This window comes from Sus scrofa, chromosome 16 (assembly GCF_054392235.1).
Source record: "Sus scrofa isolate SSC_HxYL_T2T_F1_AM1 chromosome 16, Sscrofa_HxYL_maternal_Yorkshire_Landrace_v2.0, whole genome shotgun sequence".
NCBI lineage: Eukaryota > Metazoa > Chordata > Mammalia > Artiodactyla > Suidae > Sus > Sus scrofa.
In genome coordinates, this window is record NC_139398.1 from 7,757,008 (window position 1) to 7,778,033 (window position 21,026).

Consider the following 21,026-nt stretch of genomic DNA (forward strand, 5'->3'; position numbering starts at 1 on the left):
GCTTCATGGAATCCACTGCATTCAATCGTGCTGCATAAAATCCACGGCATTCAATAGGGTTCCATTTCTTCACGCTGCATCGAATCCACTACATTCAATCACGCTGCATGGAATCCACTGCATTCTATCGGGATGCATTTTACCACACTGCATAGATTACACCGCATTCAATCACAATGCATGGAATCCACTGCATTCAATCGGGATGCTTTGGGCCATGCTGCATAAAATCCACTGCATTCAATCGGGATGCATTGGGCCTCGCTGCATGGACTCCACTGCATTCAATCGGGATCCATTGTGCCACAATGCATGGAATTCTCTTCATTCAATGACGCTGCATCGAATCCACTGCATTCAATCGGAATCCATTGTGCCACAATGCATGGAATCCTCTGCATTCAATGACGCTGCATGGAATCCACTGCATTCCATCAGGATGCTTTGGGCCATGCTGCATAAAATCCACTGCATGCAATCATGCTGCATGGAATCCACTGCATTCAATCATGCTGCATAAAATCCACTGCATTCAATAGGGTTCCATTTCTTCACGCTGCATGGAATCCACTGCATTCAATCACGCTGCATGAATTCCACTGCATTCAACATGGATGAATTTTACCACGCTGCATTTAGTACACTGTATTCAATCACAATTCATGGAATCCATTGCATTCAATCGGGATGCTTTGGGCCATGCTGCATAAAATCCACTGCATTCAATCGGGATGCACTGGGCATTGCTGCATGGACTCCACTGCATACAATCCGGATCCATTGCGCCACAATGCATGGAATCCTCTTCATTCAACGACGCTGCATGGAATCCACTGCATTCCATGGGGATGCTTTGGGCCATGCTGCATAAAATCCACTGCATTCAATCGGGATGCATTGGGCCTCGCTGCATGGACTCCACTGCATACAATCGGGATCCATTGCGCCACAATGCATGGAATCCTCTGCATTCAGTGACGCTGCATGGAATCCACTGCATTCCATCGGGATGCATTGGGCCATGCTGCATAAAATCCACTGTATGCAATCATGCTGCATGGAATCCACTGCATTCAATCATGCTGCATAAAATCCACTGCATTCAATAGGGTTCCATTTCTTCACGCTGCATGGAATCCACTGCATTCAATCACGCTGCATGGAATCCACTGCATTCAACATGGATGAATTTTACCACGCTGCATTTAGTACACTGTATTCAATCACAATTCATGGAATCCATTGCATTCAATCGGGATGCTTTGGGCCATGCTGCATAAAATCCACTGCATTCAATCGGGATGCACTGGGCATCGCTGCATGGACTCCACTGCATACAATCCAGATCTATTGCGCCACAATGCATGGAATCCTCTGCATTCAATGACGCTGCATGGAATCCACTGCATTCAATCGGGATGCTTTGGGCCATGCTGCATAAAATCCATTGCATTCAATCATGCTGCATGGAATCCACTGCATTCAATCGGGATGCATTTTACCATGCTGCATTGATTACCCTTCATTCAATCAGGCTGCATGGAATCCACTGCATTCTATCGGGATGCTTTGGGCCATGCTGCATAAAATCCACTGCATTTAATCGGGATGCATTTGGCCACGCTGCATGGACTCCACTGCATAAAATCGGGATCCATTGCCCCAAAATGCAAGGAATCATCTGCATTCAATGACGCTGCATGGAATCCACTGCATTCCATCGGGATGCTTTGGGCCATGCTGCATAAAATCCACTGCATTCAACCATGCTGCATGGAATCCACTGCATTCAATCATGCTGCATAAAATCCACTGCATTCAATCGGGATGCATTGGGCCTCGCTGCATGGAATAAACTGCATTCAATCAGGCTCCATGGAATCCACTGCATTCAATGGGGATGCATTCTACCATGCTGCATGGAGTTCACTGCATTCAATCACAATGCATGGAATCCACTGCATTCCATCAGGATGCTTTGGGCCATGCTGCATAAAATCGACTGCATTCAATCGGGATGCATTGGGCCTCGCTGCATGGACTCCACTGCATACAATCGGGATCCATTGCGCCAAAATGCATGGAATCCTCTGCATTCATTGACGCTGCATGGAATCCACTGCATTCCATCGGGATGCTTTGGGCCATACTGCATAAAATCCACTGCATTCAATCATGCTGCATGGAATCCACTGCATTCAATCATGCTGCATAAAATCCACTGCATTCAATAGGGTTCCATTTCTTCTTCACGCTGCCTGGAATCCACTGCATTCAATCACGCTGCATGGAATCCACTGCATTCAATATGGATGCATTTTACCACTCTGCATGGAATCCACTGCATTTAATCACGCTGCATGTAATCCATGGAATTTAATCGGGATTCATTTTACTAAGCTGTATGGAATCGACTGCATTTAATCACGCTGCATGGAATCCACTGCATTCAATGGGGATTCATTTTACAAGGCTGCATGGAGTACACTGCATTCAATCACAATGCATGGAATCCACTGCATTCAAACGGGATGCTTTGGGCCATGCTGCATAAAATCCACTGCATTCAATCATGCTGCATGGAATCCACTGCATTCAATCATGCAGCATAAAATCCGCTGCATTCCATAGGGTTCCATTTCTTCATGCTGCATGGAATACACTGCATTCAATCAGGCTGCATGGAATCCACTGCATTCAATCGGGATGCATTTTTCCTCGTTGCATGGATTACACTGCATTCCATCACAATGCATCGAATCCACTGCATTCAATCGGGAAGCTTTGGGCCATGCTGCATACAATCCACTGCATTCAATCGGGATGCACTGGGCCTCGCTGCATGGACTCCACTGCATATAATCGGGATCCATTGCGCCACAATGCATGGAATCCTCTGCATGCAATGACGCTGAATGGAATCCACTGCATTGAATCGTGAAGCTATGGGCCATGCTGCATAAAATCCACTGCATGCAATCATGCTGCATGGAATCCACTGCATTCAATCATGTTGCATAAAATCCACTGCATTCAATAGGGTTCCATTTCTTCACCCTGCATGGAATCCACTGCATTCAATCACGCTGCATGGAATCCACTGCATTCAATCGGGATGCATTTTACCACTTTGCATGCAGTTCACTGCATTCAATCACAATGCATGGAATCCACTGCATTCAATCGGGATGCTTTGGGCCATGCTGCATAAAATCCACTGCATTCAATCTTGCTTTTTGAATCCACTGCATTCAGTAATGCTGCATAAATCCTTGCATTCAATTGGGTTCCATTTCTTCACGCTGCATGGAATACACTGCATTCAATCACGCTGCATGGAATCCACTGCATTCAATCGGGATGCATTTTACCATGCTGCGTGGTTTTCACTGCATTCAATCACAATGCATGGAATCCACTGCATTCCATCGGGATGCTTTGGGCCATGCTGCATAAAATCCACTGCATTCAATCATGCTGCATGGAATCCACTGCATTCAATCATGCTGCATAAAATCCACTGCATTCAATAGGGTTCCATTTCTTCATGCTGCATGTAATACACTGCATTCAATCACACTGAATGGAATCCACTGCATTCAATCGGGATGCATTTTACCTCGCTGCATGGATTACACTGCATTCAATCACAATGCTTGGAATCCACTGCATTCCATCGGGATGCTTTGGGCCATGCTGCATAAAATCCACTGCATTCAATCGGGATGCATTGGGCCACGCTGCATCGACTCCACTGCATTCAATCGGTATCCATTGCGCCACAATGCAAGGAATCCTCTGCATTCATTGACGCTGCATGGACTCCACTGCATTCAATCGGGATGCTTTGGGCCATGCTGCATAAAATCCACTGCATTCAACCATGCTGCATGGAATCCATTTCATTCAATCATGCTCTATAAAATCCAATGCATTCAATAGGGTTCCATTACTTCACGCTGCATGGAATACACTACATTAAATCAGGATGCATGGAATCGACTGCATTCAATCAGGATGCATTATACCACGTTGCATGGATTACCCTACATTCAATCACAATGCATGGAATCCACTGCATTCAATCGGGATGCCTTGGGCCATGCTGCATAAAATCCACTGCATTCAATGGTGATGCATTGGGCCTCGCTGCATAGACTCCACTGCATATAATCGGGATCCATTGCGCCACAATGCATGGAATACTCTGCATTCAATGACGCTGCATGGAATCCACTGCATTCCATCGGGAAGCTTTGGGCCATGCTGCATAAAATCCACTGCATTCAATCATGCTGCATGGAATCCACTGCATTCAATCGGGATGCATTTTACAAGGCTGCATGGATTACATTTCATACACTCAAAATGCATGGAATCCACTGCGTTCTATAGGTATGCTTTGGCCATACTGCATAAAATACACTGCATTCAATTTGCTGCATGGAATCCACTGCATTCAATCATGCTGAATAAAATCCACTGCATTCAATAGGGTTCCATTTCTTCACGCTGCATGGAATACACTGCATTCAATCAGGCTCCATGGAATCCACTGCATTCAATGGGGATGCATTCTACAATGCTGCATGGAGTTCACTGCATTCAATCACAACGCATGTAATCCACTGCATTCCATTGGGATGCTTTGGGCCATGCTGCATAAAATCCACTGCATTCAATCGGGATGCATTGGGCTTCGCTGCATGGACTCCACTGCATACAATCGGGATCCATTGCGCCAAAATGCATGGAATACTCTGCATTCATTGACGCTGCATGGACTCCACTGCATTCAATCGGGATGCTTTGGGCCATGCTGCATAAAATCCACTGCATTCAACCATGCTGCATGGAATCCATTTCATTCAATCATGCTCTATAAAATCCAATGCATTCAATAGGGTTCCATTACTTCACGCTGCATGGAATACACTGCATTTAATCAGGATGCATGGAATCGACTGCATTCAATCAGGATGCCTTATACCACGTTGCATGGATTACCCTACATTCAATCACAATGCATGGAATCCACTGCATTCAATCGGGATGCTTTGGGCCATGCTGCATAAAATCCACTGCATTCAATCGGGATGCATTGGGCCTCGCTGCATGGACTCCACTGCATATAATCGGGATCCATTGCGCCACAATGCATGGAATATTCTGCATTCAACGACGCTGCATGGAATCCACTGCATTCCATCGGGAAGCTTTGGGCCATGCTGCATAAAATCCACTGCATTCAATCATGCTGCATGAAATCCACTGCATTCGATCGGGATGCATTTTACAAGGCTGCATGGATTACATTTCATACACTCAAAATGCATGGAATCCACTGCGTTCTATAGGTATACTTTGGGCCATACTGCATAAAATACACTGCATTCAATTTGCTGCATGGAATCCACTGCATTCAATCATGCTGCATAAAATCCACTGCATTCCATCGGGATGCATTGGGCCTCGCTGCATGGACTCCACTGCATACAATCGGGATCCATTGCGCCAAAATGCATGGAATCCTCTGCATGCAATGACGCTGAATGGAATCCACTGCATTGAATCGTGAAGCTATGGGCCATGCTGCATAAAATCCACTGCATGCAATCATGCTGCATTGAATCCACTGCATTCAATCATGTTGCATATAATCCACTGCATTCAATAGGGTTCCATTTCTTCACCCTGCATGGAATCCACTGCATTCAACCACGCTGCATGGAATCCACTGCATTCAATCGGGATGCATTTTACCACTCTGCATGGATTACACTGCATTTAATCACGCTGCATGTAATCCATGGAATTTTAATCGGGATTCATTTTACTAAGCTGTATGGAATCGACTGCACTTAATCACGCTGCATGGAATCCACTGCATTCAATCGGGATGCATTTTACCACGTTGCATGCAGTTCACTGCATTCAATCACAATGCATGGAATCCACTGCATTCAATCGGGATGCTTTGGGCCATGCTGCATAAAATCCACTGCATTCAATCTTGCTTTTTGAATCCACTGCATTCAGTAATGCTGCATAAATCCTTGCATTCAATTGGGTTCCATTTCTTCACGCTGCATGGAATACACTGCATTCAATCACGCTGCATGGAATCCACTGCATTCAATCGGGATGCATTTTACCATGCTGCGTGGTTTTCACTGCATTCAATCACAATGCATGGAATCCACTGCATTCCATCGGGATGCTTTGGGCCATGCTGCATAAAATCCACTGCATTCAATCATGCTGCATGGAATCCACTGCATTCAATCATGCTGCATAAAATCCACTGCATTCAATAGGGTTCCATTTCTTCACGCTGCATGTAATACACTGCATTCAATCACACTGAATGGAATCCACTGCATTCAATCGGGATGCATTTTACCTCGCTGCATGGATTACACTGCATTCAATCACAATGCTTGGAATCCACTGCATTCCATCGGGATGCTTTGGGCCATGCTGCATAAAATCCACTGCATTCAATCGGGATGCATTGGGCCACGCTGCATCGACTCCACTGCATTCAATCGGTATCCATTGCGCCACAATGCAAGGAATCCTCTGCATTCATTGACGCTGCATGGACTCCACTGCATTCAATCGGGATGCTTTGGGCCATGCTGCATAAAATCCACTGCATTCAACCATGCTGCATGGAATCCATTTCATTCAATCATGCTCTATAAAATCCAATGCATTCAATAGGGTTCCATTACTTCACGCTGCATGGAATACACTACATTAAATCAGGATGCATGGAATCGACTGCATTCAATCAGGATGCATTATACCACGTTGCATGGATTACCCTACATTCAATCACAATGCATGGAATCCACTGCATTCAATCGGGATGCCTTGGGCCATGCTGCATAAAATCCACTGCATTCAATGGTGATGCATTGGGCCTCGCTGCATAGACTCCACTGCATATAATCGGGATCCATTGCGCCACAATGCATGGAATACTCTGCATTCAATGACGCTGCATGGAATCCACTGCATTCCATCGGGAAGCTTTGGGCCATGCTGCATAAAATCCACTGCATTCAATCATGCTGCATGGAATCCACTGCATTCAATCGGGATGCATTTTACAAGGCTGCATGGATTACATTTCAAACACTCAAAATGCATGGAATCCACTGCGTTCTATAGGGATGCTTTGGGCCATACTGCATAAAATACACTGCATTCAATTTGCTGCATGGAATCCACTGCATTCAATCATGCTGAATAAAATCCACTGCATTCAATAGGGTTCCATTTCTTCACGCTGCATGGAATACACTGCATTCAATCAGGCTCCATGGAATCCACTGCATTCAATGGGGATGCATTCTACAATGCTGCATGGAGTTCACTGCATTCAATCACAACGCATGTAATCCACTGCATTCCATCGGGATGCTTTGGGCCATGCTGCATAAAATCCACTGCATTCAATCGGGATGCATTGGGCTTCGCTGCATGGACTCCACTGCATACAATCGGGATCCATTGCGCCAAAATGCATGGAATACTCTGCATTCATTGATGCTGCATGGACTCCACTGCATTCAATCGGGATGCTTTGGGCCATGCTGCATAAACTCCACTGCATTCAACCATGCTGCATGGAATCCATTTCATTCAATCATGCTCTATAAAATCCAATGCATTCAATAGGGTTCCATTACTTCACGCTGCATGGAATACACTGCATTAAATCAGGATGCATTTTACCTCACTGCATGGATTACACTGCATTCAATCACAATGCATGGAATCCACTGCATTCCATCGGGATGCTTTGGGCCATGCTGCATAAACTCCACTGCATTCAATCGGGAGGCATTGGGCCTCGCTGCATGGACTCCACTGCATAAAATCTGGATCCATTGCGCCACAATGCATGGAATCCTCTGCATTCAACGACGCTGCATGGAATCCACTGCATTCCATCGGGATGTTTTGGGCCATGCTGCATAAAATCTACTGCATTCAATCGGGATGCATTGGGCCTCGCTGCATGAACTCCACTGCATACAATCTGGAACCATTGCGCCAAAATGCATGGAATACTCTGCATTCAACGACGCTGCATGGAATCCACTGCATTCAATCGGGATGCTTTGGGCCATGCTGCATAAATCCATTGCATTCAATCATGCTTCATGGAATCCACTGCATTCAATCGTGCTGCATAAAATCCACGGCATTCAATAGGGTTCCATTTCTTCACGCTGCATCGAATCCACTACATTCAATCACGCTGCATGGAATCCACTGCATTCTATCGGGATGCATTTTACCACACTGCATAGATTACACCGCATTCAATCACAATGCATGGAATCCACTGCATTCAATCGGGATGCTTTGGGCCATGCTGCATAAAATCCACTGCATTCAATCGGGATGCATTGGGCCTCGCTGCATGGACTCCACTGCATTCAATCGGGATCCATTGTGCCACAATGCATGGAATTCTCTTCATTCAATGACGCTGCATCGAATCCACTGCATTCAATCGGAATCCATTGTGCCACAATGCATGGAATCCTCTGCATTCAATGACGCTGCATGGAATCCACTGCATTCCATCAGGATGCTTTGGGCCATGCTGCATAAAATCCACTGCATGCAATCATGCTGCATGGAATCCACTGCATTCAATCATGCTGCATAAAATCCACTGCATTCAATAGGGTTCCATTTCTTCACGCTGCATGGAATCCACTGCATTCAATCACGCTGCATGAATTCCACTGCATTCAACATGGATGAATTTTACCACGCTGCATTTAGTACACTGTATTCAATCACAATTCATGGAATCCATTGCATTCAATCGGGATGCTTTGGGCCATGCTGCATAAAATCCACTGCATTCAATCGGGATGCACTGGGCATTGCTGCATGGACTCCACTGCATACAATCCGGATCCATTGCGCCACAATGCATGGAATCCTCTTCATTCAACGACGCTGCATGGAATCCACTGCATTCCATGGGGATGCTTTGGGCCATGCTGCATAAAATCCACTGCATTCAATCGGGATGCATTGGGCCTCGCTGCATGGACTCCACTGCATACAATCGGGATCCATTGCGCCACAATGCATGGAATCCTCTGCATTCATTGACGCTGCATGGAATCCACTGCATTCCATCGGGATGCATTGGGCCATGCTGCATAAAATCCACTGTATGCAATCATGCTGCATGGAATCCACTGCATTCAATCATGCTGCATAAAATCCACTGCATTCAATAGGGTTCCATTTCTTCACGCTGCATGGAATCCACTGCATTCAATCACGCTGCATGGAATCCACTGCATTCAACATGGATGAATTTTACCACGCTGCATTTAGTACACTGTATTCAATCACAATTCATGGAATCCATTGCATTCAATCGGGATGCTTTGGGCCATGCTGCATAAAATCCACTGCATTCAATCGGGATGCACTGGGCATCGCTGCATGGACTCCACTGCATACAATCCAGATCTATTGCGCCACAATGCATGGAATCCTCTGCATTCAATGACGCTGCATGGAATCCACTGCATTCAATCGGGATGCTTTGGGCCATGCTGCATAAAATCCATTGCATTCAATCATGCTGCATGGAATCCACTGCATTCAATCGGGATGCATTTTACCATGCTGCATTGATTACCCTTCATTCAATCAGGCTGCATGGAATCCACTGCATTCTATCGGGATGCTTTGGGCCATGCTGCATAAAATCCACTGCATTTAATCGGGATGCATTTGGCCACGCTGCATGGACTCCACTGCATAAAATCGGGATCCATTGCCCCAAAATGCAAGGAATCATCTGCATTCAATGACGCTGCATGGAATCCACTGCATTCCATCGGGATGCTTTGGGCCATGCTGCATAAAATCCACTGCATTCAACCATGCTGCATGGAATCCACTGCATTCAATCATGCTGCATAAAATCCACTGCATTCAATCGGGATGCATTGGGCCTCGCTGCATGGAATAAACTGCATTCAATCAGGCTCCATGGAATCCACTGCATTCAATGGGGATGCATTCTACCATGCTGCATGGAGTTCACTGCATTCAATCACAATGCATGGAATCCACTGCATTCCATCAGGATGCTTTGGGCCATGCTGCATAAAATCGACTGCATTCAATCGGGATGCATTGGGCCTCGCTGCATGGACTCCACTGCATACAATCGGGATCCATTGCGCCAAAATGCATGGAATCCTCTGCATTCATTGACGCTGCATGGAATCCACTGCATTCCATCGGGATGCTTTGGGCCATACTGCATAAAATCCACTGCATTCAATCATGCTGCATGGAATCCACTGCATTCAATCATGCTGCATAAAATCCACTGCATTCAATAGGGTTCCATTTCTTCTTCACGCTGCCTGGAATCCACTGCATTCAATCACGCTGCATGGAATCCACTGCATTCAATATGGATGCATTTTACCACTCTGCATGGAATCCACTGCATTTAATCACGCTGCATGTAATCCATGGAATTTAATCGGGATTCATTTTACTAAGCTGTATGGAATCGACTGCATTTAATCACGCTGCATGGAATCCACTGCATTCAATGGGGATTCATTTTACAAGGCTGCATGGAGTACACTGCATTCAATCACAATGCATGGAATCCACTGCATTCAAACGGGATGCTTTGGGCCATGCTGCATAAAATCCACTGCATTCAATCATGCTGCATGGAATCCACTGCATTCAATCATGCAGCATAAAATCCGCTGCATTCCATAGGGTTCCATTTCTTCATGCTGCATGGAATACACTGCATTCAATCAGGCTGCATGGAATCCACTGCATTCAATCGGGATGCATTTTTCCTCGTTGCATGGATTACACTGCATTCCATCACAATGCATCGAATCCACTGCATTCAATCGGGAAGCTTTGGGCCATGCTGCATACAATCCACTGCATTCAATCGGGATGCACTGGGCCTCGCTGCATGGACTCCACTGCATATAATCGGGATCCATTGCGCCACAATGCATGGAATCCTCTGCATGCAATGACGCTGAATGGAATCCACTGCATTGAATCGTGAAGCTATGGGCCATGCTGCATAAAATCCACTGCATGCAATCATGCTGCATGGAATCCACTGCATTCAATCATGTTGCATAAAATCCACTGCATTCAATAGGGTTCCATTTCTTCACCCTGCATGGAATCCACTGCATTCAATCACGCTGCATGGAATCCACTGCATTCAATCGGGATGCATTTTACCACTTTGCATGCAGTTCACTGCATTCAATCACAATGCATGGAATCCACTGCATTCAATCGGGATGCTTTGGGCCATGCTGCATAAAATCCACTGCATTCAATCTTGCTTTTTGAATCCACTGCATTCAGTAATGCTGCATAAATCCTTGCATTCAATTGGCTTCCATTTCTTCACGCTGCATGGAATACACTGCATTCAATCACGCTGCATGGAATCCACTGCATTCAATCGGGATGCATTTTACCATGCTGCGTGGTTTTCACTGCATTCAATCACAATGCATGGAATCCACTGCATTCCATCGGGATGCTTTGGGCCATGCTGCATAAAATCCACTGCATTCAATCATGCTGCATGGAATCCACTGCATTCAATCATGCTGCATAAAATCCACTGCATTCAATAGGGTTCCATTTCTTCATGCTGCATGTAATACACTGCATTCAATCACACTGAATGGAATCCACTGCATTCAATCGGGATGCATTTTACCTCGCTGCATGGATTACACTGCATTCAATCACAATGCTTGGAATCCACTGCATTCCATCGGGATGCTTTGGGCCATGCTGCATAAAATCCACTGCATTCAATCGGGATGCATTGGGCCACGCTGCATCGACTCCACTGCATTCAATCGGTATCCATTGCGCCACAATGCAAGGAATCCTCTGCATTCATTGACGCTGCATGGACTCCACTGCATTCAATCGGGATGCTTTGGGCCATGCTGCATAAAATCCACTGCATTCAACCATGCTGCATGGAATCCATTTCATTCAATCATGCTCTATAAAATCCAATGCATTCAATAGGGTTCCATTACTTCACGCTGCATGGAATACACTACATTAAATCAGGATGCATGGAATCGACTGCATTCAATCAGGATGCATTATACCACGTTGCATGGATTACCCTACATTCAATCACAATGCATGGAATCCACTGCATTCAATCGGGATGCCTTGGGCCATGCTGCATAAAATCCACTGCATTCAATCGGGATGCATTGGGCCTCGCTGCATAGACTCCACTGCATATAATCGGGATCCATTGCGCCACAATGCATGGAATACTCTGCATTCAATGACGCTGCATGGAATCCACTGCATTCCATCGGGAAGCTTTGGGCCATGCTGCATAAAATCCACTGCATTCAATCATGCTGCATGGAATCCACTGCATTCAATCGGGATGCATTTTACAAGGCTGCATGGATTACATTTCATACACTCAAAATGCATGGAATCCACTGCGTTCTATAGGTATGCTTTGGCCATACTGCATAAAATACACTGCATTCAATTTGCTGCATGGAATCCACTGCATTCAATCATGCTGAATAAAATCCACTGCATTCAATAGGGTTCCATTTCTTCACGCTGCATGGAATACACTGCATTCAATCAGGCTCCATGGAATCCACTGCATTCAATGGGGATGCATTCTACAATGCTGCATGGAGTTCACTGCATTCAATCACAACGCATGTAATCCACTGCATTCCATTGGGATGCTTTGGGCCATGCTGCATAAAATCCACTGCATTCAATCGGGATGCATTGGGCTTCGCTGCATGGACTCCACTGCATACAATCGGGATCCATTGCGCCAAAATGCATGGAATACTCTGCATTCATTGACGCTGCATGGACTCCACTGCATTCAATCGGGATGCTTTGGGCCATGCTGCATAAAATCCACTGCATTCAACCATGCTGCATGGAATCCATTTCATTCAATCATGCTCTATAAAATCCAATGCATTCAATAGGGTTCCATTACTTCACGCTGCATGGAATACACTGCATTTAATCAGGATGCATGGAATCGACTGCATTCAATCAGGATGCCTTATACCACGTTGCATGGATTACCCTACATTCAATCACAATGCATGGAATCCACTGCATTCAATCGGGATGCTTTGGGCCATGCTGCATAAAATCCACTGCATTCAATCGGGATGCATTGGGCCTCGCTGCATGGACTCCACTGCATATAATCGGGATCCATTGCGCCACAATGCATGGAATATTCTGCATTCAACGACGCTGCATGGAATCCACTGCATTCCATCGGGAAGCTTTGGGCCATGCTGCATAAAATCCACTGCATTCAATCATGCTGCATGAAATCCACTGCATTCGATCGGGATGCATTTTACAAGGCTGCATGGATTACATTTCATACACTCAAAATGCATGGAATCCACTGCGTTCTATAGGTATACTTTGGGCCATACTGCATAAAATACACTGCATTCAATTTGCTGCATGGAATCCACTGCATTCAATCATGCTGAATAAAATCCACTGCATTCCATCGGGATGCATTGGGCCTCGCTGCATGGAATACACTGCATTCAATCACGCTGCATGAATTCCACTGCATTCAATGGGGATGCATTCTACAATGCTGCATGGAGTTCACTGCATTCAATCACAATGCATGGAATCCACTGCATTCCATCGGGATGCTTTGGGCCATGCTGCATAAAATCGACTGCATTCAATCGGGATGCATTGGGCCTCGCTGCATGGACTCCACTGCATACAATCGGGATCCATTGCACCAAAATGCATGGAATCCTCCGCATGCAACGTCGCTGCATGGACTCCACTGCATTCAATCGGGATGCTTTGGGCCATGCTGCATAAAATCCACTGCATTCAATCAGGCTGCATGGAATCCACTGCATTCAATCATGCTGTATAAAATCCACTGCATTCAATAGGGTTCCATTTCTTCACGTGGCATCGAATCCACTGCATTCAATCACGCTGCATGGAATCCACTGCATTCAATCGGGATGCATTTTTCCTCGCTGCATGGAGTACACTGCATTCAATCATGCTGCATAAAATCCACTGCATTCCATCGGGATGCTTTGGGCCATGCTGCATAAAATCCACTGCATTCAACCATGCTGCATGGAATCCACTGCATTCAATCATGCTGCATAAAATCCACTGCATTCAATCGGGATGCATTGGGCCTCGCTGCATGGAATAAACTGCATTCAATCAGGCTCCATGGAATCCACTGCATTCAATGGGGATGCATTCTACCATGCTGCATGGAGTTCACTGCATTCAATCACAATGCATGGAATCCACTGCATTCCATCGGGATGCTTTGGGCCATGCTGCATACAATCCACTGCATTCAATCGGGATGCATTGGGCCTCGCTGCATGGACTCCACTGCATACAATCGGGATCCATTGCGCCAAAATGCATGGAATCGACTGCATTTAATCACGGTGCATGGAATCCACTGCATTCAATCGGGATGCATTTTACCACACTGCTTGGATTACACTGCATTCAATCGCAATGCATAGAATCCACTGCATTCAATATGGATGCATTTTACCACACTGCTTGGATTACACTGCATTCAATCGCAATGCATAGAATCCTCTGCATTCAATATGGATGCATTTTACCACTCTGCATGGAATCCACTGCATTTAATCACGCTGCATGTACTCCATGGAATTTAATCGGGATTCATTTTACTAAGCTGTATGGAATCGACTGCATTTAATCACGCTGCATGGAATCCACTGCATTCAATCGGGATTCATTTTACAAGGCTGCATGGAGTACACTGCATTCAATCACAATGCATGGAATCCACTGCATTCAAACGGGATGCTTTGGGCCATGCTGCATAAAATCCACTGCATTCAATCATGCTGCATGGAATCCACTGCATTCAATCATGCAGCATAAAATCCGCTGCATTCCATAGGGTTCCATTTCTTCATGCTGCATGGAATACACTGCATTCAATCAGGCTGCATAAAATCCGCTGCATTCCATAGGGTTCTATTTCTTCATGCTGCATGGAATACACTGCATTCAATCAGGCTGCATGGAATCCACTGCATTCCATCGGGATGCATTTTTCCTCGTTGCATGGATTACACTGCATTCCATCACAATGCATGGAATCCACTGCATTCAATCAGGAAGCTTTGGGCCATGCTGCATACAATCCACTGCATTCAATCGGGATGCACTGGGCCTCGCTGCATGGACTCCACTGCATATAATCGGGATCCATTGCGCCACAATGCATGGAATACTCTGCATGCAATGACGCTGAATGGAATCCACTGCATTGAATCGTGAAGCTATGGGCCATGCTGCATAAAATCCACTGCATGCAATCATGCTGCATGGAATCCACTGCATTCAATCATGTTGCATAAAATCCACTGCATTCAATAGGGTTCCATTACTGCACCCTGCATGGAATCCACTGCATTCAACCACGCTGCATGGAATCCACTGCATTCAATCGGGATGCATTTTACCACTCTGCATGGATTACACTGCATTTAATCACGCTGCATGTAATCCATGGAATTTAATCGGGATTCATTTTACTAAGCTGTATGGAATCGACTGCACTTAATCACGCTGCATGGAATCCACTGCATTCAATCGGGATGCATTTTACCACGTTGCATGCAGTTCACTGCATTCAATCACAATGCATGGAATCCACTGCATTCCATCGGGATGCTTTGGGCCATGCTGCATAACATCCACTGCATTCAATCTTGCTTTTTGAATCCACTGCATTCCGTAATGCTGCATAAATCCTTGCATTCAATTGGCTTCCATTTCTTCACGCTGCATGGAATACACTGCATTCAATCACGCTGCATGGAATCCACTGCATTCAATCGGGATGCATTTTACCATGCTGCATGGATTACACTGCATTCAATCACAATGCATGGAATCCACTGCATTCCATCGGGATGCTTTGGGCCATGCTGCATAAACTCCACTGCATTCAATCGGGAGGCATTGGGCCTCGCTGCATGGACTCCACTGCATAAAATCTGGATCCATTGCGCCACAATGCATGGAATCCTCTGCATTCAACGACGCTGCATGGAATCCTCTGCATTCCATCGGGATGTTTTGGGCCATGCTGCATAAAATCTACTGCATTCAATCGGGATGCATTGGGCCTCGCTGCATGAACTCCACTGCATACAATCTGGAACCATTGCGCCAAAATGCATGGAATCGACTGCATTTAATCACGGTGCATGGAATCCACTGCATTCAATCGGGATGCATTTTACCACACTGCTTGGATTACACTGCATTCAATCGCAATGCATAGAATCCACTGCATTCAATATGGATGCATTTTACCACTCTGCATGGAATCCACTGCATTTAATCACGCTGCATGTACTCCATGGAATTTAATCGGGATTCATTTTACTAAGCTGTATGGAATCGACTGCATTTAATCACGCTGCATGGAATCCACTGCATTCAATCGGGATTCATTTTACAAGGCTGCATGGAGTACACTGCATTCAATCACAATGCATGGAATCCACTGCATTCAAACGGGATGCTTTGGGCCATGCTGCATAAAATCCACTGCATTCAATCATGCTGCATGGAATCCACTGCATTCAATCATGCAGCATAACATCCGCTGCATTCCATAGGGTTCCATTTCTTCATGCTGCATGGAATACACTGCATTCAATCAGGCTGCATAAAATCCGCTGCATTCCATAGGGTTCCATTTCTTCATGCTGCATGGAATACACTGCATTCAATCATGCTGCATGGAATCCACTGCATTCCATCGGGATGCATTTTTCCTCGTTGCATGGATTACACTGCATTCCATCACAATGCATGGAATCCACTGCATTCAATCGGGAAGCTTTGGGCCATGCTGCATACAATCCACTGCATTCAATCGGGATGCACTGGGCCTCGCTGCATGGACTCCACTGCATATAATCGGGATCCATTGCGCCACAATGCATGGAATACTCTGCATTCAATGACGCTGAATGGAATCCACTGCATTGAATCGTGAAGCTATGGGCCATGCTGCATAAAATCCACTGCATGCAATCATGCTGCATTGAAACCACTGCATTCAATCATGCTGCATAAAATCCACTGCATTCAATAGGGTTCCATTACTGCACCCTGCATGGAATCCACTGCATTCAACCACGCTGCATGGAATCCACTGCATTCAATCGGGATGCATTTTACCACTCTGCATGGATTACACTGCATTTAATCACGCTGCATGTAATCCATGGAATTTAATCGGGATTCATTTTACTAAGCTGTATGGAATCGACTGCACTTAATCACACTGCATGGAATCCACTGCATTCAATCGGGATGCATTTTACCACGTTGCATGCAGTTCACTGCATTCAATCACAATGCATGGAATCCACTGCATTCCATCGGGATGCTTTGGGCCATGCTGCATAAAATCCACTGCATTCAATCTTGCTTTTTGAATCCACTGCATTCAGTAATGCTGCATAAAATACTTGCATTCAATTGGGTTCCATTTCTTCACGCTGCATGGAATACACTGTATTCAATCACGCTGCATGGAATCCACTGCATTCTATCGGGATGCATTTTACCTCGCTGCATGGATTACACTGCATTCAATCACAATGCATGGAATCCACTGCATTCCATCGGGATGCTTTGGGCCATGCTGCATAAAATCCACTGCATTCAATCATGCTGCATGGAATCCACTGCATTCAATCGGGATGCATTTTACAAGGCTGCATGGATTACATTTCATACACTCAAAATGCATGGAATCCACTGCGTTCTATAGGGATGCTTTGGGCCCTACTGCATAAAATACACTGCATTCAATTTGCTGCATGGAATCCACTGCATTCAATCATGCTGAATAAAATCCACTGCATTCAATAGGGTTCCATTTCTTCACGCTGCATGGAATACACTGCATTCAATCAGGCTCCATGGAATCCACTGCATTCAATGGGGATGCATTCTACAATGCTGCATGGAGTTCACTGCATTCAATCACAACGCATGTAATCCACTGCATTCCATCGGGATGCTTTGGGCCATGCTGCATAAAATCCACTGCATTCAATCGGGATGCATTGGGCTTCGCTGCATGGACTCCACTGCATACAATCGGGATCCATTGCGCCAAAATGCATGGAATACTCTGCATTCATTGACGCTGCATGGACTCCACTGCATTCAATCGGGATGCTTTGGGCCATGCTGCATAAACTCCACTGCATTCAACCATGCTGCATGGAATCCATTTCATTCAATCATGCTCTATAAAATCCAATGCATTCAATAGGGTTCCATTACTTCACGCTGCATGGAATACACTGCATTAAATCAGGATGCATTTTACCTCACTGCATGGATTAAACTGCATTCAATCACAATGCATGGAATCCACTGCATTCCATCGGGATGCTTTGGGCCATGCTGCATAAACTCCACTGCATTCAATCGGGAGGCATTGGGCCTCGCTGCATGGACTCCACTGCATAAAATCTGGATCCATTGCGCCACAATGCATGGAATCCTCTGCATTCAACGACGCTGCATGGAATCCACTGCATTCCATCGGGATGTTTTGGGCCATGCTGCATAAAATCTACTGCATTCAATCGGGATGCATTGGGCCTCGCTGCATGAACTCCACTGCATACAATCTGGAACCATTGCGCCAAAATGCATGGAATACTCTGCACTCAACGACGCTGCATGGAATCCACTGCATTCAATCGGGATGCTTTGGGCCATGCTGCATAAATCCATTGCATTCAATCATGCTTCATGGAATCCACTGCATTCAATCGTGCTGCATAAAATCCACGGCATTCAATAGGGTTCCATTTCTTCACGCTGCATCGAATCCACTACATTCAATCACGCTGCATGGAATCCACTGCATTCTATCGGGATGCATTTTACCACACTGCATAGATTACACCGCATTCAATCACAATGCATGGAATCCACTGCATTCAATCGGGATGCTTTGGGCCATGCTGCATAAAATCCACTGCATTCAATCGGGATGCATTGGGCCTCGCTGCATGGACTCCACTGCATTCAATCGGGATCCATTGTGCCACAATGCATGGAATTCTCTTCATTCAATGACGCTGCATCGAATCCACTGCATTCAATCGGAATCCATTGTGCCACAATGCATGGAATCCTCTGCATTCAATGACGCTGCATGGAATCCACTGCATTCCATCAGGATGCTTTGGGCCATGCTGCATAAAATCCACTGCATGCAATCATGCTGCATGGAATCCACTGCATTCAATCATGCTGCATAAAATCCACTGCATTCAATAGGGTTCCATTTCTTCACGCTGCATGGAATCCACTGCATTCAATCACGCTGCATGGAATCCACTGCATTCAACATGGATGAATTTTACCACGCTGCATTTAGTACACTGTATTCAATCACAATTCATGGAATCCATTGCATTCAATCGGGATGCTTTGGGCCATGCTGCATAAAATCCACTGCATTCAATCGGGATGCACTGGGCATTGCTGCATGGACTCCACTGCATACAATCCGGATCCATTGCGCCACAATGCATGGAATCCTCTTCATTCAACGACGCTGCATGGAATCCACTGCATTCCATCGGGATGCTTTGGGCCATGCTGCATAAAATCCACTGCATTCAATCGGGATGCATTGGGCCTCGCTGCATGGACTCCACTGCATACAATCGGGATCCATTGCGCCACAATGCATGGAATCCTCTGCATTCAATGACGCTGCATGGAATCCACTGCATTCCATCGGGATGCTTTGGGCCATGCTGCATAAAATCCACTGTATGCAATCATGCTGCATGGAATCCACTGCATTCAATCATGCTGCATAAAATCCACTGCATTCAATAGGGTTCCATTTCTTCACGCTGCATGGAATCCACTGCATTCAATCACGCTGCATGGAATCCACTGCATTCAACATGGATGAATTTTACCACGCTGCATTTAGTACACTGTATTCAATCACAATTCATGGAATCCATTGCATTCAATCGGGATGCTTTGGGCCATGCTGCATAAAATCCACTGCATTCAATCGGGATGCACTGGGCATCGCTGCATGGACTCCACTGCATACAATCGGGATCCATTGCGCCAAAATGCATGGAATCCTCTGCATTCAATGACGCTGCATGGAATCCACTGCATTCAATCGGGATGCTTTGGGCCATGCTGCATAAAATCCATTGCATTCAATCATGCTGCATGGAATCCACTGCATTCAATCGGGATGCATTTTAACATGCTGCATTGATTACCCTTCATTCAATCAGGCTGCATGGAATCCACTGCATTCTATCGGGATGCTTTGGGCCATGCTGCATAAAATCCACTGCATTTAATCGGGATGCATTTGGCCACGCTGCATGGACTCCACTGCATAAAATCGGGATCCATTGCCCCAAAATGCAAGGAATCATCTGCATTCAATGACGCTGCATGGAATCCACTGCATTCCATCGGGATGCTTTGGGCCATGCTGCATAAAATCCACTGCATTCAACCATGCTGCATGGAATCCACTGCATTCAATCATGCTGCATAAAATCCACTGCATTCAATCGGGATGCATTGGGCCTCGCTGCATGGAATAAACTGCATTCAATCAGGCTCCATGGAATCCACTGCATTCAATGGGGATGCATTCTACCATGCTGCATGGAGTTCACTGCATTCAATCACAATGCATGGAATCCACTGCATTCCATCGGGATGCTTTGGGCCATGCTGCATAAAATCCACTGCATTCAATCGGGATGCATTGGGCCTCGCTGCATGGACTCCACTGCATACAATCGGGATCCATTGCG